This window comes from Pseudophryne corroboree, chromosome 2 (assembly GCF_028390025.1).
Source record: "Pseudophryne corroboree isolate aPseCor3 chromosome 2, aPseCor3.hap2, whole genome shotgun sequence".
NCBI lineage: Eukaryota > Metazoa > Chordata > Amphibia > Anura > Myobatrachidae > Pseudophryne > Pseudophryne corroboree.
Genome location: NC_086445.1, coordinates 572,090,232 through 572,115,800, shown reverse-complemented (window position 1 = coordinate 572,115,800; position 25,569 = coordinate 572,090,232). Strand labels below are relative to the sequence as shown.

The 25,569-nt window shown below is 41.4% G+C and overlaps 1 protein-coding gene across 4 annotated transcripts in view; it reads left to right on the top strand.

The window, feature by feature from the left end:
- The window catches only part of DLGAP3 (DLG associated protein 3), an 856,617-nt gene that overhangs the window by 231,875 nt on the left and 599,173 nt on the right, over positions 1–25,569 (top strand). For all 4 annotated transcript variants that reach the window (XM_063954417.1, XM_063954415.1, XM_063954413.1 and 1 more), the window contains exon 2: positions 20,704–20,788. The gene's annotated coding sequence lies outside the window, so the exon portion shown is untranslated. The remainder of the gene's footprint in view (positions 1–20,703; positions 20,789–25,569) is intronic.

Genomic DNA, 25,569 nt, shown 5'->3' with positions numbered 1-25,569 from the left:
GTCGCACAAAAAAAATTGTTTTTCATGGGAGATCTAAGTGGATACCCCGCAAAAAAATATTGGTGAAACATCGGGAAAAATAGCGAAAAACACCGACATTTCATCGCAGGTAATTGGATACCCCCTAAGTAATTTGCTTGTTGACAATCAGAATGTCAACATGCATTATGAGGATTCCTAAAGGCAGGTGCCGAGATGTCGGCAAATGTGAAATGTTACTTACGGTATTTGACACCTGCCGCCAGTAGGACTGTAAACATGATGAATTACCATCCTTTTTACAGTTGTGCAGCCTGCGCGTGTAAAGTGCTTCTGGGGTCCCCATAATGCGTGTCAACATTCTGATTGTGGATAAGCCGTATGTATCCTGATACATGTAGCCTACATTCAGGACCGGTGCAAGTTCTCTCTGTACTCTAGGCAAAGCTTCAACCTAGCGCCTCTTACTCCTCCTGCTGCATTACCATATTAGAGCTATCGCTGCTGCTGCTTCTATTATAGCAACTCTAACCACATCTGAATAAGGCCCTGTGTGCCTTCACTACTATCACCATCCCTTGTAAATATTGTTTACAAAATATAATTTCAGCTCTTCAGGCATTGTCATCAACAAGCACAGTTTAAACATTGCAATAAGGTATAATATCTGAATCTTTAGCACTAAGACGGAGGTGTTATTTGAGTGAAAAAATGATTTTACAATTACAACACACAATTTTCTATTGCAACTACGTTAGATTATACTACTTTGAATACAACTCTAATGGCATATGTTAGGTGAAGTACAAGGTAAATTCTAAAATGTCCACTTAGCTGTCATACTTGAAATAAGGTATATAATATGATATTACAGGTTGAGTATCCCTTATCCAAAATGCTTGGGACCAGAGGTATTTTGGATATCGGATTTTTCCGTATTTTGGAATAATTGCATCCCATAATGAGATATCATGGCGATGGGACCTAAGTCTAAGCACAGAATGCATTTATGTTTCATATACACCTTATACACACAGCCTGAAAGCAATTTTAGCCAATATTTTTAATAACTTTGTGCATTAAACATAGTGTGTGTACACTCACACAATTCATTTATGTTTCATATACACCTTATACACACAGCCTGAAGGTCATTTAATACAATATTTTTAATAACTTTGTGTATTAAACAAAGTTTGTGTACATTGAGCCATCAGAAAACAAAGATTTCACTATCTCACTCTCACTCAGAAAATTCTGTATTTCAGAATATTTTTGGATATGGGATACTCAACCTGTATATACCTTTTTGCAACTCCAAATATACCTTCTTGCAACTACACATTCAGATACATCCTACAGAATTTGGAGTTGCAAGACTACCTAATCATCAGTACATATCACAGGCGACTATTATCTCGATCGATCATTTGGATATGGATTTCTGAGATATACTATACATATTGTTTTGAAGATCTCTTCAGGCAATAATGCAGAACGACAACATATAGTATATAGAAAGAAGACACCAGAAGAGGAACCAATTTCTTTGTTTAATTATTTTTTATACACAAATCTCATCCTTATTCTTTAACTTTATTTTAATATATTTTGTTACTGTGTTGTGAGATGACATTTTAATATATCCCATAAAGGTTTATTTTTATTTTCTTGCGCACCATATACAGACTTCTTTTCTCTTTCCCTATGTATTGGTTCCATGAAAGTCAGTAAAAAATGTGAAAAACGACACACTAACACAAAAAAAGGGATTTTAGATGTCAGCAATTGCTGGATTCTTCATGTTCAACGTCCATTTTATTTGGCACGTACAAGTGGCGATGCTTCATATTAAACCACCAGTTTGTCCTGTAGCCCAGCAGGTTTATAAATGCCCCTTGCTGTTCTCCACTCTAATTACACCTCTCAAGACAGAATTGCTTGTTGACTGTTCTGCAGATGCAGCTTGGAGATCATTACTTTGATCATTGTCAGTAACATGAAAGCTCTGTAACCTATGCAAGAGCATACTAAGCTGTATACTGGCCTGCCATCCTATACTGGAAACTGACATAACCAAATGAGTTCTAGGTAATTAGACTTTTGTAGAAAGAAGCTTTTGTTTACAGTATCTAGTTGCTGACCATATTCTACCTTCCTTTTTATCTGTGCAGTCTTTATGTAATTTCTGTTTTAGGGAATCAAATCCTTTGGCATTTTACTAGCATTTTAGAGATTACTGTAGGGTTCCTGATACATTAAATGCATTAAACCAAACACTACTGAAACATTGTGTAAGTGTCTATGGCAGCACCAGAAAGATGGTATGCAGTCATCATTTCTTTGTTCACAAAGTCAACATTTATAATGTTGACAGCTGAAGGTCGACATTCATGATGTTGACAATGTTAAAATGCTGACATAATGTCAACACCTGCAAAATGGTGATATATGAAATGCTGACATTGTCATACCGTCAACATTTCCATTAGGGTTAGCTTTTGGGTTAGGGTTATAGACAGGGACAGCATTATGGTTAGGGATAGATTTACTTAAAAAAGACATTGTCGACAACACATCAGTGTCGACATGGTCAATGGCAACATAATGAACATGTCGACATGACAGTGTCGGCATTCTCAAAGTGACCTAATGAATTTGTGAATGTAGACATAATATACCTGTTTTGTTCATATTTTTGTAAATCCAGTCATAAGGACACAGAGACATGTGAGTTCACTGCTGTGCTGTTTATTCCATCACCAACTCCAGACACACTGCACACTGGACCACCCACTTCCCAGCATCCCTCTGGTCCTAGGGACCATCACTGAAGATTCAGGCTTATACATATTAGTAAGGGAGTGTCTACAAATATTAAGCATTCTAATACACTAACATCACATCCTCTTTTTTTTAAAGATAAGCCCTGTATGCTTCAATGCAACAATTAACAACGTCATAATAAGAACATCATCTAACACGTTTCAATGAGTCTCTCAGGTCTGCGTATTTCCCTTTTGGGTCTTTCATACACAGTCTGTGTTTCATCGACCATGTTGGACCTTTCTAGAATCGTGGTTTGTTCACCATTATCAGGATCATCATACATGACAGATGAAGGGTATTCTTCAATCATGTTGTCTTCATTATGGTTAGGTTGAGATCTTAAATCCACCCGATTTCTTCTTACTTCCGTTCTACGCTCTGTACGCATAGTATATGATCTTGGTGCTACCTTTCTGCACCCAAATACCTTTCTCATGATCTCTGAGATGGACTTGGTCACCCGATTTTAGATCAGATAAGCTCTTTGCTCGCCTGTCATGGAACAGTTTCTGTTTCGCCTGTTGACGTTCCTTACTGACCAACGCTGAGTTATGTGTATTAAGCAGTTCATCATGTATCGGGAGATTTGCTCTAATCCTCCTTCCCATCAGCATTTGTGCAGGAGAAAGTCCATTCTGTAAAGGTGTACTGCGGTAGATTAAAAGACTTTCGTAGAAATCTTCTTTACCTTCTTGAGCTTTTTTAATGAGACTCTTTACAGTTTTTACTGAACTTTCCACCAACCCATTTGAGCGTGGATAGTGGGGACTTGACGTAGTATGGACAAATTCCCACTCATCAGCAAATTATCTAAATTCAGCACTGGAAAACTGAGGACCATTGTCAGTGAACACTTCCATAGGAACACCATGCCTTGCAAAGATTGACTTCATGCAATTGATTATGGCTTTACTAGTAGTTGTATGTAGTGTCTTCACCTCAGGGTAGTTAGAGTAATAATCAGTCACAACAATGTACGTTTTCCCATTACAATCAAACAAATCTGCGCCAACTTTCTGGTACTGTCTCTCTGGCACTGCGTGAGGACTCAGTGGCTTGACTTGTTGTTTCGGTCTATACGTAAGACATAATTCACATGTAGCTGTAGTCTGTGCTATGTCTTGGTTCATTCTTGGCCAATACATAACTTCACGCGTTCTCCGCTTACATTTTTCTTCTCCTAAGTGGCCTTCGTGTATCCTGCACAGCATCGTTTTTCTTAGTCGTGCAGGTATGGCAAACCTATTGCCTTTGTAAATAATACCATCGACAACTGTAAGGTCACTGCGGTACATCCAATAATCATGGATAGACAGCGCGCATGTTTTTCTGCTGGCCAACCTTTCAGAATGATATCTTTCAACACTTTCATTGTCTTGCAAGAGACACTGGTAGAGAAGCTACGATCAAATTAACATAGGCTTCTATGAGGGGCGTGGCTTGCTGGGCTAGGGAGTAAGACATGCCCTGAATGAGCTCTTTCCCGGCGTCTGCTGTAAAACAGCATAAATAATTTATTTAGCCCACTGGACCCTCGTTCCCCACCTCACCTGACTCTCCACACTGGCTGGTTATGTAGGGACCCATCAGCGGGTCAGAAGAGCCACTATAAACGGCACCGCGACTTCTGGCCTACGAGACCAGCAAAAGCCGGGGCCTCGAGTTCGCCTGGGAGCCGCTGCTGACTTCCAGGGCGGAGGAACGGAGGCTTCTATTCCGTCCGTGGCAGCGGCACTACATCATCTCCCCCTGCTCCCCGGGGACCGGACGACCTGACCGCGGGCTCCCGGCCTGACTGCCAGAAACGGCTCACCTGACCCTGCAGAAGCTGCCAGAGCCCCTCTGCTCTGGAGAATCCCTCACCCGGCGGCCATCTTGGATGTCACTGGCTGCATACAAGCTAGCATATAGTGGATGGTAGTGGTTGCTGGCTGGACCGTGACCACTCTCCACACAGAGGGAGATAATAGTCAGCTACCTTATAGACCTGATGACAGGGGTAAGCAAGACTGAGCATAACTGTGCTTTACCTCACTATCTTGACTTTTATTTTATTTTTTATTTTATATTTTTATTTTTTTATTTTTTTTATTATTATTATTATTTTTTTTTTTTCTTATTTTTTTTTTTTCTACTACTCCATACCTATACATAAATAATCATCACTACTGGGTGCTGGACTTTATAGGTCACCTGACCCATACACACCTCAAACGTTATTGCCTGTACGACAGTTCTTGATAATGGAAAAGTACATGGCTAAAACTCCCAGAAATCCCCGCGGCTCACAAGCGAATAAAGGCCGGGGTCGAGACAATATTCCTGCAGACAGCCCTCAGTCACCGGCATCTGGTCTCAACAACAGCCCATTGGGACGCTCATCACTTACTACAACAACTGATCCAGCTAAATCCTTTACTACGCATGAGATCACTGACATATTGGCTTCACTCTTGGATCAAAAATTGGCCCCTTTGAAGGATTCATTGGACTCAGCGCTTACCCAATTGAATCATCATGACCAACGTATATCGGAGGCGGAGCAAAGAATCTCTGACCTCGAGGACGATCTAACAACGGCTAAAGCAGCGCTAACTGAACAGGATAAACTTGTGATGTCCATGCAGGAGAAACTTGAAGATTTAGAGAACAGAAACAGAAGAAGTAATGTGCGCCTCATAGGACTCCCGGAAACGGTAAAACCTTACGAACTCATGAACTTGGTCTCCCAATGGTTGCCGAGAGAGTTGGGAAGCGTATCTGATACTGACTCCTTGGTGATTGAGCGTGTTCACCGTATTGGCCCCCGATCGACATCCTACCAAGGATAGGCCTAGACCAGTTATCATGAAGTTCTTAAATTACGCGGATAAGGTCCGTCTACTAGATGCCTACAGGAAACGTTCCATTCTCAAATATCAAGAGTCCAAGATTCTACTTTTTCAAGACTTCTCATACATGGTGGCGGCAAAGAGACGAGAGTTTTCCCCGATATGCAAACGCCTGTTCGAGATGGAACTTCGATTTGCTCTATTGTATCCTGCCAAGCTGAGGGTCACGTACTCAGGAAAATCCTACTTCTTCGATACTCCACAAGCCGCAAAAAAACTTTGTGGACTCAATGGCTTCTTCATGTTCGTCTAGGATGGATGATGCGGATTGACATTACAGAATTTCATTATGTCAAAATCTTCAAATTTATTGAACATTCAGGTCATGGATGGTTATTTTTTGCTTAAACTGTTATTGGCTTCTTACAGGTTGTTTAATGCCTAGCTATGATGTCACATTTCATAGTTCTAACTGGAGTCCTTTAGGGACCAAATTCGTTATGGAAAGTCTCATGTTTTGGTTTACTTTTTTCTTCCTTGGCTCGCTTGCCATCTTTTTCTTATTCTCTTTCTGCATCTTGCTGAATTTCCTTCTCCTTCTTCTTCTATTTACTCAGCTTTCAAAATGCTCTAGTTTTAGCTGTCCATCTGGTTTGACATTATTATTATTACACTGGTATGACGGTGCCCTGCAAGTTCCTGCGGGGATGCGACCCGGTTGGACATACTATTGGGTTCGTATAAGTTTAAAATGGTTCTTGATAATTGTTGAAAGGTTATTTGTGGCTAACACACATGGTATATTCCGCCTATATGTGATAGGTTTACATCTCCCCTTATTGGGCCGATATTTGCCTCCCCCTTGTCCGCTTGCTGGGACGGATAAGGGTTTTCCAAAGACAGTTGAAAATGTTATTCTTTGGCCTAGGGTAGGCATCGGTTAAATGGCAGCAACGGTAAATCCCCCCAAAGAGTTAAAAACGGCCCTTAAATTAGTAACATGGAATGTGGAGGGCCTGAACTCCCCCATAAAAAGGAAAAAGATCCTGACCCACCTAAAACGTTTGCGACCGGATATAGTTTTATTACAAGAAACGCATTGGAAGATTACTGATCCCAATGTGGTAAGAGATACATGGATAGGAGACTTTAAAACAGCATCTTACACATCTAAACAAAGAGGGGTTATGATACTTTTTAGCAAATTTCTTGTTTACAATATTAGTGACTGCTTGATAGACCCAGAAGGAAGGTATCTATTTGTAAAACTGACTATACATGATATATCCTACACAATTGCTAACATTTATGCTCCCACGGGACCTAATACCCAATTTTTCACAGAGATTTACGCAAAGTTACAAGACTGGGCAGAGGGCGCTATAATTCCGGGTGGGGACTTTAACTGTGTCCAGTTGACTGGATTGGACAGATCCACATCTGCTAATTCCCATGGCTCGGTTGCTCCCCCATCGCTTTCGTTATTGACTAACACGTTGAGACTATGTGACCCCTGGAGGTGCCAACATCCCGATTCTCGCGAGTATACATTTTACTCGCACCCTCATCATTCCTCGTCCAGATTAGATTATTGGCTGATCGCGGATACTCTTCTGCAACAGGTAGTACACTCACAGATAGACCCAATCCTCCTTTCTGATCATGCCCCGGTTTGGTTTACTTTAAAATTCAACACTCCAATACCACGCTCTTATAATTGGAAGTTTCCAGCTTATATGGAAAACTCCTCGGACTTCCGTTTACATCTTGAACAATCATTTCTAAATTATAAAACTGATAATATGGAACATGTTGAAGATATTAATTTATTTTGGTCCGCCTCGAAACCTGTACTACGTGGTCAGATCATGGAGTATGTCTCCAGGAGACGCAAGGCACTTAATAATCAATTAAGTGATCTTAGCCAAAATTTGACTAGAACTTATAATCTACTCTCATCACATTATTCACTTGAAAACCGCCAGGCCTATCTTACAGCTAAACAACAATATGATGCCCTATGTACTGAACGGGCGAGTTTTTCTCATGACATTCGTAGAAACAAATTTTTTAGGACTGGCAATAAATCAGGTAGGTTGTTGGCAAATTTGGTTCGATCGTACTCTGCTCCCTCACGTATCACCCAATTGTCTATTGACCCCACCTCTAACGTTACGGATACTCCCGCTATCTCGGAGGAATTCCTACGTTACTACCAAACTTTGTATGAATCGCCTCCTGATCATCCACTAGAGGGCCTGAGATTTTTGGATGCGTCGGGACTTCCGGTTTTGATGGAGGAAGAGAGGGAATCTCTGACTACGCCAATCCAGGAACCTGAATTATTATCCCTGACTAAATTATTGAAAAAAGGGAAATCTCCTGGACCGGATGGTTTTGGGGCAGAGTATTACCGCATGCTGGCTCCTCACTTGATGCCTTACATGCTAGCTCTTTTTAATTCATTATTACTAGGGAATCCAGCCCCGACTGGGTTCGATGAAGCGAGAATAGTGGTATTTCCGAAACCGGGAAAAGATCCCACACATGTCCAATCTTATAGGCCGATCTCCCTATTGAATCAGGACCTAAAATTATTTACCAAATTATTAGCGTTTCAACTTCAGCCCATTCTGCAGCGAATTTTACACCCAGCCCAAAATGGGTTTGTTAGAAATAGAACTTCAGTACATAACGTCCGTACCTTATTGGCGGCGATACATAGCTCAAAACAATCAAAATATAAAAATGCCCTTATAGTCAGTTGTGATGCAGACAAGGCATTTGATCGTGTCTCCTGGGCACATATACTGCGAGTCTTACATGCCCAACACTTTGGTACTCAGTTTATTGATATTTTTAAAACATTGTATGCCACGCCTCAAGCTTTTATCACGATTAATGGATTAAACACCAAACCATTTCAGCTATTTAGGGGAACAAGACAGGGCTGCCCCCTTTCCCCCTTGCTGTTCAATCTAGCTTTGGACCCACTCATACGCACGTTCGTAAATGATATAGCTTGGAAGGGTATCCAGGTGGGATCTCATACCGTAAGGGTCTCCGCATTTGCGGATGATCTACTACTGTATTTCAGTGAGCCTATAACATCCTTTCCCTCACTACTGACCGCATTAGAGACTTTCAATTTAATATCAGGATTTTTAATTAATTTTGACAAGACGGAGGCACTGGCATTGGGAGAAGATGCGAGCATGGGTTGGGACGATAAGTTCCCATTTAAATGGGCGCATAATTACATACAATATCTAGGTATACGGGTGTCAGCTAACCCCTCAGAAATATATTCTTTAAACTTCTCTCACTATATTAATAAGATGGTCGAGGACTTTGCGAGATGGCAACACCTGCCAATTTCTTATTTGGGTAGGTGTCATCTGTATAAAATGGTGTCTTTTCCTCGCTTACTCTACCCGATGCAGATGCTTCCGTTTTTACTATTGAAAAAAGATATTCATACAATAAACAAAGCCATTACGAAATTTATATGGGCGAATAGCGTCCTCGTATAGCTTTATTTAAATTAAAACAACCACCCTCACTTGGAGGAGTCAATCTTCCCTGTCCGGAGGACTACTCATTAGCGGCTAATTATAGATGTGCCTTAGATTGGATAGGTGGGGGAGACAATTTCGTTGATAAGGCACTGGAACAGGCCTTACTGCCTAGTCATGATTTGCTACAGATACTACATTTCCCGAACTCCTTGATGCTACAGGATATTAAATTAATTCCATTGTTATATGCTCCTTACAAGGCGTGGCATCAAATTAGAAAACGTTCTAAACTCATTCTGGCACATTCCTTGTTTCAGCCTTTGTTAGGGAATCCAGCCTATCAGGGAGGAGAGGCGGATGAGGTCGTTCACAGTTGGCACCTCGGGGGTCTTCGGTCCTTATTTCAATTTTTGAATGATGATTGTTCAATGATATTATCATTGTCCCAATTACAAGCTAGATACCCGACCTTAAAATTCCCCTTTTTTGCATATTTCCAGATACGCAGCTTTGCCACACATGTTATTACTCATCTGCAGCCTATTGATCTTACTTTTCCACTAGATGGTATTGTACGACGACGTTTGGACTCTCCCCATTCTACATCATTGATTTACTCCTATATCAGACGGAGGATTGACTACACCAAACTCACCACAGGCATAGTTAAATGGAAAGATGTCTTTACGGGAGTAGATTTGCACACTATTATTAGATGGTCTAATTTGCTTAATAAGCAATTGGTATCTTCCTCATATGCAGAGATGCATTTAAAAATTCTACATAGAGCTTATTATACCCCTCGTCTACGATTCCTTACAGGGGCTGCAGACGACTCTCAATGCTTTAAATGTAGGGCCCCTGATGCTGATATTATACACTGCTTATGGTCTTGCCCAATTATACAATCATTCTGGGACCTAATACAGACATACATCAAAGTTAACCTGGGTATATCATTTACAATGTCAATGGCATGGGCATTTTGGAATTTTATAGAACCTCAAACCCCAGCTCTGCCCAATGGCAACAGATTGCTTCTGGCTCGCATCTCAGCAGCAGCGAAAAAAACAATATTATCTCAGTGGATACAAAAAGATCATATTTCTGTGTCTCTTATGTTACCCCGGTTATCGTTCCTATTCCAAATGGATTGGACAGAATGCTCTTTAGATGTTGAGTCTCGGGCTACCAAATTTTTTTTCGATATGGCTTCCCTATATAATTACATTGCCTGTTAACACCAAAGAAAGTATTCGTAAAGTAGTAAGATTGTCTACTTGGTATAATATGGCAATTCTCACTGATGGGTCACCACCGTTTTGAGCCTTTTCACATAGGTCTTTTGCCATTGGATATCTACTACGCCAGTTCTAAATTTAGCCATATATGTGTGTAATTGATTTATTTTGTAATACTGCATTTCAAGATTATTAGGGATTTGGCAATTTGGTTTCCCAATATTCCACAATTTAACATATCACTATAAGACTCGGATGATAGATTAGTATGTTTGTCTTTAATTCTATGTGTTAATAACGTTGAATGTGTGTTGCCTCTCTTTGCTTCTTTTCAATAAACACAATTTAAAAAAAAAACATAGGCTTCTATCTCTTCATCCATCAGACTTTTGGAACCTTCACTTTTGTCCACAGCATGAGAAAGTGTATCAGCAATGTACATGTATTTGCCGGGACAGTACAGCAAGTGTACATCATATTTCTGTAGTCTGATAAGCATTCGTTGAATTCTCATGGGACAGTCATGTAATGATTTAGTCATGATAGCTACCAATGGCTTGTGGTCAGTTTCCACTGTAAATGTTTGACCATACACAAACTGATAAAATCGCTCACATGCATATGTGATCGCTAGAAGTTCTTTTTCTATCTGAGCATATCTTGTTTCAGCACTTGTCAGTGCTCTTGATGCATAGATTACTGGTTGCCATGTATCCTCATGTTCTTGTAAGAGCACTGAGCCTAGGCCAAATTGCAAAGCATCTGCTGAAATTCTTATTCTTTTCGCAGGATCAAAGAATTTTAGCACTGGTTGCTCTGTAATGATCTGTTTCAAGTTTTGCCAACTTTCTTCTTGTTCATGTGACCACATCCACTCGTTATCTTTGTCCAACAACCATGTAAGAGAGGCTGTTCGTTCAGAGAGTTGAGAAATAAACTTTCCTAAGTAAGTAATCATCCCTAGGAATCTTCTGATGTCGTATGTGTTGTTAGGACGTTCCATGTTCACTATGGCTGATATTTTCCTTGGGTCTGGTTTTACACCTTGATCCGAGACCACGTCGCCCATAAAGGTAAGTGTATTCACACCAAATTCACATTTGTCCTTGTTTAGCTTTAGATTCACTTTCTTGACAAGTTCCATTACTTGTCTCAATCTAGAATCATGTTCTTCCTTTGTAGATCCCCAGACAATGTCATCCATCATTGTTTCAACACCTGGAATATGTTAAAAAATCATGTGTATCTTTTTGTGATATACTTCTGGAGCAGACAATATTCCATATGGTAGTCAAAGAAATCTGTATCTACCTTCTGGTGTATTAAATGTACAAAGCTTTGAGCTGGCCTCATCTAGCTTCATTTGCCAGAATCCTGAAGATGCGTCCAATTTACTGAACCATTTTGCTCATGATTTCATCTCTGGTTGGTAGTTTGAAATGTTCTCGTTTAATAGCTTGTTTAAATCTCTGGGGTCTAGACATATTCTGAGTTGTCCATTTTTCTTTTCAACAATTACTAAGGAGCTCACCCATTCAGTAGGCTCATCAACTTTCTGTATCACACCCAAGACTTCCATGTGATTTAACTCTTGTTTCAGTTTTTCTCTCAGCGCAAACGGCACTTTTCTACAGGGGTGTATCACTGAAGAAACTTGCGTTTCAATATTTATTTTATGCTCTCCAGGCAAACAACCTAGACCTTCAAACAAGTCTCTGTATTCTGTAAATACAGGAATTTAATTCTAGAATCAGTTGCACATTTTTATCCACAATCAGTAGAGATGTTTTAAACTGTTGTCCCTTATATTTCAGTGTCACTAAGCATGTACCTTTCACAGGAATTTCCTCCCCAGTGTACCCTGTAACTTTCACTTTAGCTGGATGAATTTTAGGTTTTACTCTAAAAGTCTTATAGTCTTGAAATGATATTAAATTCACCTGCGCGCCAGTATCAAGCGTAAAGGGAATGACAATCTCGTTCACAGTTAAAGGGACAATCCATTATTTCTTATCTGCACTGCAAAGTTCAATGCAATCCACAAAGAATTCCTCTGTTTGTTTAACAGCATACACGTTGGTTGTTTCACTTTTAATTTTACAGCATTTGGCAAAGTGATTTAGTCTACCACATTTCATGCAGGTTTTACCATAAGCAAGGCACATTTTAGGATTGTGAGCATTTCCACATCTACTACACATTTCCTTATTAGACTGTGGCTTAGACTGCTTCATTCTTGAGAATGGAGGTTTGCTTGGCTCTGTTTTCTACACTACATATACAGCAGCATCAGCGTCCTTGTGTAACTTTTTGGCTTGAAATCTAGTTATTTCTGCAGATCTACACATAGTCACTGCCTTTTCTAGTGTTAGGTCTTGCTCTCTCAGCAGTCTCTCTCTCTGAGTCCATTATCAGGTATTCCACAGACAATACGATCTCTAATCAGTGAATCCTTTAAATCACCAAACTCACAGGTTTTACTGAGTGATTGCAGCTCTGTAACATACTGATCAAATCCATCTACAGACTTCTGATCACATGTGAAAAACTTATATCTTTCATATGTCACATTTTTTCTTGGCACAAAGTAATCTTCAAACTTTTGCATTATAGAAGACAGCACCATATTCTGCCCCTCAGCAAACTGAAAACTATTATAAATGTCCAGCACATACTCTCCTATCACATGGAGGAAAATGGATGCCTTTGTTTTGTCAGCCTCTGTATCAGCTCCACATGCAGCAAGATATATATTAAACCTTTGCTTAAATCTTTTCCAGTTCTCAGACAAGTTACCAGACATCAGCATGCCGGTTGGAGGAGCTAGTTTATCCATAATTACTCACTGTTTGAAGAGAGGAGCACACGGCAGGCTTTGCAGACACTGAGTATCACAGCCACAGACTGCTGCAGGATTCTTTCACACTCTGAGAGCACTAGCAGTCCAAGTTAAACTTCTTCTGACACCATGTTTTGTTCATATGTTTGTAAATCCAGTCATAAGGACACAGAGACATGTGAGTTCACTGCTGTGCTGTTTATTCCATCACCAACTCCAGACACACTGCACACTGGACCACCCACTTCCCAGCATCCCTCTGGTCCTAGGGACCATCACTGAAGATTCAGGCTTATACATATTAGTAAGGGAGTTAATATTAAGCATTCTAATACACTAACATCACAATACCCCACCCCAGAAAGAATATCAGATTAATTGACATGCCTGTTAGAAACCTATGGGAGCAGTTTCTGCTGTCGGAAATAGAGGGAATGCTACAGATCTTGGAGATAATAATAATAATAATATATGCTGCAGCCCCTCCATTTTCAAGGCAGTCAAAAAGATGAAACTTATTTACATGCAAATTTGTTTAGTCACCTTTGTATACACTACAGACACATTTCATACATAATTTTTAATTTAGCCTTCTCGCCCTAATGTTTTCTTCTGCCTTAATTTCTTCCTTTCTGTGCTCTTCCAGCCATCTACTGTATCTTAATCTTTGTATTTTACAGTTGCTTATCTTTTCCCTATATCCCTTCATTTCCATCTTCTCTCTTTCAATCTCATTCCTTTCCTCTTTTCTTATTCCCTTTTCTCTTGCCCTGTTCTTTAAAAAGAATCTCTGTCAAGCTCAAAGCCTTGTGATAGAGAGTTGTGCAGCTTTGTTGTTTCCACACATAATTCATCAGAAGAGATTCCGCAGCCCGAGGAACTGTGAATACCCCAACATCACAGGTCCAAGACATAAGACATGTTGCAAACATAAAGCAATTATCTGGCCAAGAATATTAATAGGGCAGATCATTATAAGAAAGCTTGTCAACTCTATGTATTTTCTCTTGTTGCTGAAATAATTGCTAGTATTAACTGTTCACTGAGTACACTTAAATAAAAGCCATATTAACATATCTTTATTAGCCTATATTTATCTTTTTTTATCACTGTAGTCTGCTCTATTTTACATGTTTTAATATTTAAAAATATCTATATATCTGTTAAATGGCTATACTGTATATTCTGGCAAACCCTTCTCTTTGAGGATTTGCATCATAGATATACATGGATTCCTTCTGTATAGTACATGCATGCAAAAAATAAATCATTTTTAAAAACACTTTAGTTTAGATGTGTCATTAGTAGATTCTCACAAGGGATCCTGTTCAGAATAATTACTAACGTCCAATTAATTGTAAATGGAACCTATCCGCCATGAATGAGCAGTTTTTTATATTTTCAAGGTGTGGGTTTTTCCATTCTTATTTTGTATTGTCCAGTCCTTTTCACAATGGTAACCACCACCTGTAAGCCCACCCTTTATTGCAGATAATAGTATAGTGGCCAGAATTGTGAGAGTTAAAAGACATGGCTGTCGGTGTGGATCTGAGTATTGAGACGGGGCTTCTGTAAGTGTGTTATTTACCCATGGAACATTGCGTCTCAGGGAGGAGACATTCCTCTGGCTGAATGCTAATAGGCTCATACGAGCATTTCATTAACTAGCAGTACTGCATTGCAGGATTTCACTAGCTACAGTCCAGCTTTCTACTGCTACAGCTGGGAGTAGGTTGAGATTCAGATTATCAGGACTGGTTCAGAAGTGCAGGGTTTCCATTTACTGCAGATTATTAGGATCAGGCACAGACAGTCTTATCTAAAATTATAAATCATCAGATTAGACGCATATAGTACTTATTATCAGTCTGTTGTCAGGAGATCGCTTTATTGTCGGTTATGAGGAATAAATTCAGCTGTATCAGGATTTTTGTACAATATGATAGAGACAGGAACAGACTTTGCAGGGATTCTAGGTTATGTATTATCTCTTAACTGCACACCATTTGGAGGAAATATAAAATACTACCTATCCCTTGTGGGACTCCAGAATATCCTATGGTGACATCCTGAAATTAATAGGAACACTGATTCTGCTTTAATTGCTGTATTTACATAGGATTGATCACTATAGCAAGACAGAATATCACATTGTGGATGGTAACAGAAAGTAGTTTGCTTTTCTCAGGACATACGTACTTCATAAGGGTACATCTATTTCCATCTTTGTGTTCTACATCTGTTACTTATGCATTTTATGCAATTGCCAAAATTTGTAGGAAAAGAAAACCAATCACTACTTATTAAAAATGGGAGGCTCTTGAAGTACACCTGCCATCTCACTAATAAAACTTGAAGTTGGCATGGGTTCCGTTATTCTGTCTTCAACTCTTCCAAATGCTGTAGCTGAAAATCATAGTTTGTCCTGACTGAATCAGTTTTTATTGGATCTGGTTGCATTGTGACTTCCCCTGACCTATTTGCTGCAAAACCCCGGCCTTTTAATGTGCCGGATCTACCAGCCCAGGCCCGTGGAAATCACTAGAACATTATCCTACGTGCAAATCTAGGCAGAGAAAAACAATATTATTTCCAGAGAACTTGTAATTTTAACTGAAATTAGGCCATTTAATGAAATAATGATATGCATTATAGTGTTTGTATTTTCAATATTCTATAAATTATGCAGGTAAAATGTTATTCACATATTTCTAGGATGTTAATGCGTAAGTAGGATTGTGTTATTTAATGTTTTTTTTTTATCATTCTGTATGAAAGACAAGAGAGACCTGTCAAATCTCACTTATTAGATGATGTAATTAGATGTGTTAAAGATGGCTTTCCTTGTGTGCATTTAGTGTTCCCATGGTGACAGTGGAATAGTTCTCTGAGGACTATGCAGTTTTCTAAACTATGAAGAGTACATGGAATTGTGTATTTTATCTGCTGAGAATACTCTTTATTACAGTGTTCTTGAAGCTGTAATTCCCTCATTTATGGAAATTATGATTTTTTAATATGTTGTTGTCTGCAGTGGTAAATCTATATCGGCTATAGTGTGTGTGGAGAACATGTGCCCACTCTGCACCCAGAATAGATCCCACATTGTGGCTGCAGTGGGCCTTTGTACATGAGGCCCCCACCACCGTTAAAGTGCCTCTGTATGGTAGTGTATTAGAAGTAGCCAAGTTTAATGGTTTGGAGCACATAGGCAGTTAGGAGTACATAGGCAGTGTAACTACCTAAGTAATCAGGTAAACAATGTAACAAAGCAAAGAGGAAGCTAGTCAGATGCTTGGCTGCATTGAGAGAGAAATCAGCAGAAGAAAGAAAGAAAGAAAGAAAGAAAGAAAGAAAGAAAGAAAGAAAGAAAGAAAGAAAGAAAGAGAGAAAGAAAGAAAGAAAGAAAGAGAAGTAATAATGCCACTGTATAGGTTATTGGTTCGTCCTCATCTAGAATCCTGTGTTCAATTCTGGAGGCCATATAGTCAAAAGGATATTAATACATTAGAGACTGTACAAAGAAGGGCAACTAAAATGGTGCATGGCCTACCAGAGGTGGAACTACCGCCAGTGCAACCAGTGCGTTGCACTGGGGCCCGCCACTGTCCGGGGGCCCAAAGCATGTAATGAGTCAAACTGACTCATTACATGCCGCTGTATGCTGCGGGCAACCGCTGCCTTCAGCACACAGCCGCCCGGACAGAGAGGAGAGGAGCGCAGCAGCACGGGGGGATGGAGGAGGGAGGTGGAGGAGGGAACCGCAGCAGCGCTTTACTACTGGTTGAGGCGCTGCTGCTGCTGTCCCTCTGCTTCACTATAGGCTGTCTTCCGAGAACAGCCTATAGTGAAGCAGAGGGACAGCAGCAGCAGCGCCTCCACCAATAACACAGCGCTACTGCAGCTCCCTCCTCCACCTCCCTCCTCCATCCCCCCGTGCTGCTGCGCTCCTCTCCTCTCTGTCCGGGCGGCTGTGTGCTGAAGGCAGCGGTTGCCCGCAGCACACAGCGGCATGTAATGAGTCAGTCTCCTCCTTCTCTCCTGCCCGGGAATCGTGACCAGAAGCTGCACCGAGGAGCCTGAGCCAGCGGAGAGGGTAAGTATAATTCTTTCTTTCTTTCTTTCTTTCTTTCTTTCTTTCTTTCTTTCTTTCTTTCTCTTTCTGTCTTTCTTTCTTTCCATGTACAAAAAGGGGGACTGTCTGCCGCAATGTGTAAAAAGGGGGAATCTGAATGCCGCAATGTGTAAAAAGGGGGAATCTGCCTGCCGCAATGTGTTAAAAGGGGGAATCTGCCTGCCGCAATGTGTAAAAAGAGGGACTCTGCCTGACGTAATGTGTAAAAAGGGGAATCTGCCTGCCGTAATGTGTAAAAAGGGGGAATCTTTGCCGCAATGTGTAAAAAGGGGGAATCTGCCTGCCGTAATGTGTAAAAAGGGGGAATCTGCCTGCCGCAATGTGTAAAAAGGGGGAATCTGCCTGCCGTAATGTGTAAAAAGGGGGAATCTTTGCCGCAATGTGTAAAAAGGGGGAATCTGCCTGACGTGATGTGTAAAAAGGGGGAATCTGCCTGCTGTAATGTGTAAAAAGCTGGACGCTGTCTGCCGTTATGTGTAAAAAGTGTACACTGTCTGCCGCTATGTTTAACAAGGGCACGCTGTCTGCCGTTATGTGTAAAAAGTGTACGCTGTCTGCCGCTATGTGTAATAAGGGCACGCTGTCTGCCGTTATGTGTAAAAAGGGGATGCTGTCTGCTGTTATGTGTAAAAAGTGCACGCTGTCTGCCGCTATGTGTAAAAAGGGCACGCTGTCTGCTGTAATGTGTAAAAAGAGGAATCTGTCTGCCGTAAGGTGTAAAAGGGTCTCTACCTGGTGTAGTGGTGCTACTGTGCGGCGTAATTTGAATAATGGAGACTACTGTGCACCGTTTTATGAATTGGTATTATTTTGTTGCCACACCCCTTCCCCACGAAGCCACGCCACTATGTATTTTTGCGCGCGCCTACGGCGCGCACTGCCCCTGTTTTGCAGGCAGGGGTGGGGCTCCGATGCTGTTTCTTGCACACAGTGCTAAAATGTCTAGTTACAGCACTGTTACTAGGTATCCATTTCTCTGGCCCTGAGCAGGTCCCCCTCACCAGATCCTCTCCAGTGGTGAGGGGGTGGACTTGGATGGGATGGGGGGCCCAAAGCATTTTGTCGCACCTGGGCCCACCGCTCGCTAGTTCCGCCACTGTGGCCTACATCACAAAACATACCCAGAAAGACTAAACTATCTCAATATGTATAGTTTGGAGCAGAGTAGGGAAAGAGGGGACATGATAGAAACTCAAATATATGAAGGGTTTTAACAAAGTCCAGGAGGGAAACATTCTTTACATAAAGAGAAGCAATAGGACACGAGGACATGCACTGAGACTGGAGGGGGGTAGGTTCAGGGGAAATTTCAGGAAAATTACTTCACAGAAAGGGTAGTGTACAAGTAAAATAGCCTCCCATCAGAGGTGGTAGAAGCTAAGACAGTAGAGCAATTTAAACAGGTATGGGATAGACATAAGAATATCCTTACAAAGAAATAAGGATTTGCGATAAAAATATGTTTAAAAAAAAAGGGCAGACTAGATGGGCCAAGTGGTTCTTGTCTGCCGTCAAATTCTATGTTTCTAACTACAATGCAGATTATCCTGCCAGAGTGCTCGCCAACACAAATGACTTGCAACTTCAGTAGAACCACTTAGTGGCCGTGATACAAAGTTGGAAGGAAATGCAGCGTTGTACACATCTTGGGAATGATGCAGCTGCATCTGTGTGTACGGCTTCATTAGCATTGTTGAGCAGCACTTGCATTTAGCCCTATACTGAGGGTAAGAAACATACCTGCAGGCCTGCATAGCTGGCAATTCTATCAAAACTGCCCTCTCTGAACTTTGACTACAAAGGGTTACAGTCTCTCTCTATTTGTGAGAGTGGATATGATCAAACTGTGCACATCTTATGTGCTTGTGGCCCTTTTTGGAGCATGTTCAGTAAATTCACGCAAGACATGTTCCACAAACGGGGTATAGAAACATAGAAACATAGGCCCTCATTCCGAGTTGTTCGCTCGCAAGCTGCTTTTAGCAGATTTACTCACGCTAAGCCGCCGCCTACTGGGAGTGAATCTTAGCTTCTTAAAATTGCGAACGACGTATTCGCAATATTGCGATTACACCTCTCTTAGCAGTTTCTGAGTAGCTCCAGACTTACTCGGCATCTGCGATCAGTTCAGTGCTTGTCGTTCCTGGTTTGACGTCACAAACACACCCAGCGTTCGCCCAGACATTCCCCCGTTTCTCCAGCCACTCCCGCGTTTTTCCCAGAAACGGTAGCATTTTTCCGCACACACCCATAAAACGGCCAGTTTCCGCCCAGTAACACCCACTTCCTGTCAATCACACTACGATCACCAGAACGATGAAAAAGCCGTGAGTAAAATTCCTAACTGCATAGCAAATTTACTTGGCGCAGTCGCACTGCGGACATTGCGCATGCGCACTAAGCGGAAAATCGCTGCGATGCGAAAAAATTTACAGAGCGAACAACTCGGAATGACCCCCATAGAATTTGACGGCATATAAGAACCACTTGTCCCATCTAGTCTGCCCCTTCTTTTTATCCTTTAGGCAATCTCAACCCTTTTTGAACCTTAATTCTTTGTAAGGATATTCATATGCCGATCCCAAGCATGTTTAAAATGCTCTACAGTCTTAGCCTCTACCACCTCTGATGGGAGGCTATTCCACTTATCCACTACTCTTTCTGTGAAGTAATTTTTCCTTAAATTTCCCCTGAACCCCCCCCCCCTCCAGTCTCAGTGTATGTCCTCGAGTTCTAATACTTCTCTTCCTTTGAAGAATGTTTCCCTCCTGAACTTTGTTAAGACCCTTGATATATTTGAAAGTTTCTATCATGTCCCCCCTTTTCCTTCTCTCCTCCATACTATACATATTAAGATCTTTCAGCCTTTCCGGGTAAGTTTTGTGATGTAGGCCATGCACCATTTTAGTTGCCCTTCTTAGTACACTCTCTAATGTATTTATATCTTTCTGGAGATATGGTCTCCAGAACTGGACACAGTATTCCAAATGGGGACGCACCAATGACCTATACAGTGGCATTATCACTTCTTTTTTCCTACTACTGATTCCTCTCCCTATGCAACCAAGCATCTGACTTGCCTTCCTATACTGTATGTTCAATTCTGCATCAGCCCCAATATGTGTTAGTAGGTATTGGTCATTTCAGTTGTCTTGTTTACACTGATGATCCCTTCATCTTTCACCTCTCTTGTCTTTTTGTCATCACTAGATTACCATCCCCCCTTCACTCTGTCTTGTTCTATTCTGTTATCTGCCTGATCAGTTTCTGCATCTGTGTATTCCTCTCTGTTGTCTTCTCTCATTCACCTCCCCTCTCTCTCTCCCTCTAGCTCATGAAGAGGGATCCTGTGAGTTGTGTGACTGGAGCTTCACAGAGCATGAAGTCAGCGGGATGTTAGAGTCAGTATCACAGAGGTAAGAAAAGCTGAGCTAATTTCACCCTCTGGCTCCTTCTCATTTCCCTGTGTAAAACAGATAGGGAAACAATTGGCATAATCAAGACATCTCAAAATAGACATTTTTCTGGTATGCAGAACCCAAATCTCAGATGCTCTCCCACCATTATTAGTATTATTGTTGTTGTTATCATTGCTGTTTATTTAGCCAATCAGTACTAGCTATCAGCCACTATCTTCTAGCTATCATTTATCTACTACAGTCTATACAATGATAGCTACAGTAGATGATATTTGTGTGCTATGAGCAATTTATCCACCTGCCCTTTTTAGAAGGTTTGATACTTCATCCCCTGGGTATTCATAGACAGACTAGAGGTAATATGGTCCTGCTCACAAGCTTCCAAAATATAGGACAAGAGGAGTTTGATATATGAGGTACAGAGGTTTATTTGGTGTAGGAGAGCTTGCAGGTGATCAGGTGGTGGTCTGCGAGAAGGAATAGAGTGTTACAGACAAATCAGAACTAGATGCACAAGAGAATGTCCGTATTCAGTTTTAGACTTTGAAATCGATGGTAAGGATATCAAAGGAAAAGGAATGAGGTGGCCAAAACTTCTGGGAAATGTTATGATGATCTAAGACATCAATAATTGACAGTGGCAAAAGATAAAGGAATGACAATGAAATAGTATGTGCTTCAAAAATGGGAAGTGGCGTGCTGGGTATTGTGGCCGCATACCAAACAGATGGCACTTTTTTTAATACCCATGTTACCCTGCCCATAAGTTACTAACCATGTTATTTCCCTTAAGCGAAGGCTCAGTAATAGCAATACATTTCCACTTCTGAGAAACGCCCTTTGGCTATCTATAAATGCTGCTACTGAGACTGCCGGCCCACATACTAAAATACACTATGTAGACTGTGATTGGGCACTAAAAGCAAAGATATCAATAAGATTTTATTGACGTCAGTACTTGGTAGGTCTACCACGTGCAGTGATTGCTGCAGACACCTTTATTGGCAGAAAGTCGGTATAGAACGCACCCGTCGCTCCAATTCGTCCCAGAGGTTCTCAGATGGGATAAGATCTGGTCTCTGAGCTGGCCAGTCCATCCAGGTTACTGAATTTTTTGTATACCAGTCCAGCGTCACCCTGGAAACATGACAATGCGCAGCCTACGATGATCCACTTTTCCAACTCAGAGAAGTCCTTCTGGCAAGCCATTTCATTATTAAATGATCTAATCAGTGAACCACTACCTATTTAATAGCTTCACTTCTGTCTACATAGTGTAACATGTTCCAGCTAGGGGTATCCATCATCCATCCATTAATCTCTCCCAGTAGGTATACCCTACTTTTACCCAACCAGTGCAATCATGCAAAAACGAAATCATTAAACATGTACAGCACAATGCATGTTTGATGGTGCAAGCTTTATGGGTATATGTATATATAATATAAAAAACAAATGTGTGTCAGATGATTACACCTGCACCTAAATAAGTATGTCCTTGCCTAAATTTAATTCCTCATCATGGGGACGAATTACTAATTCCTCTGCATACTTTTTCCATGCATACTAATGAGAGTTTTCTGTAGAGATGGACATTGAAAGTCTGGTGTCGAATGTTTGCCAGGTTTCAGACAAGAAATCCAGTAATGCAATGGCTACTAGCAATGTGTGCACTACAACTGATGATTGTAGTGTGCAGACAGGGACGTGCGGTGAGCTAAATGGCTCAGGAGGCACTGTTTAGGACCAGAGCCAGATTTACACGCCATATATGAGCCAAAGCATACATCTGGGTGTTATACACAGGTGCAGCAGTATAAACTCCTGGAAATTTGGTGAGTTTTGATCAGAGACGTGCGGAAACGATATTCAGGTAAGGCACTGCCTCACCTGCCATAGACTTTTTACTCCAGAGATTTGGCTATAACAATGATTAGAATAATACAAAGAAGATATTTCAGACATATTCTTTGTATTTTTCATATACTTTATACAGTCAAAACTCTTGCACAAACGTTAATATGACAGGAAAGGCTCTGCCTCACCCCACCGCACGTCATTGGTGTGCACATGCACAGAAGAATGCTTCGATGTCTACAACTGAACAGAAGTAGCCACCAGATGTGCATCAGAAACCTGCATCCAATGGCTGGCAACCATAGAATACCGGCAATTCGGATGGAAGAATTGCTTCCATTCAATCTGGAACTTGATAGTTGCTAACCATCGGCTTCCGATGTCTATCCCTCATCTTCAGAAGAAGGACCTGTTCATGGCCAGTATAGCTGTAATTAAAAATGTTAGCAGCTGGGGCACTGATAGTCCTCTACTGGAAACAAATTAACCATAAATAAACAACTTCCGCTGTGTGCTCTGGGTAGTTAGCCCTCTTGCACAGCCCTGATAGCTGCCACCAAGCACACATATCATTAGCTGTACGTCTGCTCTATCTTAGAGATAACAAATAACCTCTGGCTGATGGCAGCCCAAGCATGACATGAAGAAGTATCATTCACCTTCTATAGCTCCCCCAATCACAATCCCAATCATTGCTATGCTGATGCTTTTACTAAACTGCCTTAGGTCTCCCTATGCTTCCTCCTGCAATTAATATCTCAAGAGCTTTGATTGATTGACTGATGCAAGGAGTAATAGGAGTGAGTTGTAAACAGGAAAGAAACATGTCCCAGATGGCATTCAACCTAGTTTCATAAAAAAAAGAAAAAGAAAAAAATATTCAATACATCTATAGTGGGGAAAGTATTGGAAGGTATTCTAAGAGAGGGTTCACTACGGCTGGCCGGCGGTCGGGCTCCCGGCGACCAGCATCCCGGCGCCGGGAGCCCGACCGCCGGCTTACCGACAGCTTGGCGAGCGCAAATGAGCCCCTTGCGGGCTCGCTGCGCTCGCCACGCTACGGGCACGGTGGCGCGCTACGCGCGCCACACTATTTTATTCTCCCTCTATGGGGGTCGTGGACCCCCACGAGGGAAAATAAGTGTCGGTATGCCGGCTGTCGGGCTCCCGGCGCCGGTATACTGAGCGCCGGGAGCCCGACCGCCGGCAAACAGAAGACCACCCCTAAGAGATAGTATTCAGAAGTTCCTTGAAGTCAATAAGGTCATTAAAAGGAATCAACATGGGTTTATGAAGGACAGATCCTGTCAAACTAACTTACTTGGCTTTTATAAAACAGTAAGCGCAAACCTAGATCAGGGTAAAGAGGTGGATGTAATCTTTTTAGATTTTGCCAAAGCGTTCGATACTGTACCACACATGAGACTTATCTACAAGCTACAAGAATCAGGGCTAGGAAGCACAATATGCACTTGGGTCAAAAACTGGTTAGATAATAGGGAGCAGCGCGTTGTGGTTAATGGATCTTTTTCAAATTGGACTGAAGTGCTAAATGGTGTGCCGCAAGGCTCAGTATTAGGACCGCTATTGTTCAATATTTTCATTAACGACCTAACAGAAGGTCTAGAGAGCATGGTGTCAATTTTTGCAGATGATACCAAATTGTGTAAAGTTATAAATGCGGAGGGGGATGCTGAGTCACTTCAGAACGACTTATTTAAATTAGAAGCTTGGGCAGCGAAATGGAGAATGCGCTTCAATACAGACAAGTGTAAGGTAATGCACTGTGGTAACAAGAACAAAAATAACACCTACCTACTAAATGGGTTAAAATGAGGGGATTCTGCACTGAAAAAGGACTTAGGTGTCCTCATAGATAGCAAACTAAGCAGTAGTACCCAAAGTAGGACTGCAGCAAAGAAGGCTAATAAGATATTAGCATGCATAAAACGGGGAATTGATGCTAGGGACGAGAGTATTATACTCCCGTTATATAAATCACTTGTGAGGCCACACCTTGAATACTGTGTACAATTCTGGGCACCTTACTACAAAAAGGATATCCTGGAGCTAGAAAAGGTTCAAAGGCGGGCGACCAAACTAATTAAGGGTATGGAGACGCTGGAATACGAGGAAAGGCTTGCAAGACTAGGCATGTTTACACTGGAAAAGAGGAGATTAAGAGGGGACATGATCAACATTTACAAATAGATAAGGGGACAATATACAGATCTTGCGCAGGACCTGTTTTTGGTTAGATCAACACAGAGAACTCGTGGACACTCGCTCAGGTTAGAGGAGAGGAGATTCCGCACAATACGGCGTAAAGGCTTTTTTATGGTTAGGACGATACTTGTTTGGAATTCCCTGCCTGAGGGAGTTGTAATGGCCGACTCAGTCAACACCTTTAAGAATGGGTTAGATAAATTACTAATGGATAAGGATATCCAGGGTTACGGGACATAGTCACGCACTATGGTTATTATAAAAAAGAGGGGTAAAACGTAACGGCAGTCATCAACTTCAGTCAAAATTTTATACAAAATAATCCTGCATAGGAGACCACAAATAGGTTGAACTCGATGGACAATTGTCTTTTTTCAACCTTAGATACTATGTTACTATATGCACCAGCAGTACCACATGGAGGCAATACTGTACAATATACATGATCAGACTTCTGGCAGGAGACTTAAGCTGGGTACACATTAGATGACCTGTGTACCAAGCCGACGGTAAATGCGACGGAACGACATATCTTGGGGTAAATACAAACCGCATAATATGGTTATTGGCCGCACAATTTACATCATCACATCCCCTCCAAACCCCCACATTCCTCGCGCCGCGTCAGCCAAAAGCATGGGGTCGTCAGCCACAACTTCAGATTGACCAGCATGTAGGATTAACCTGAAGATGCC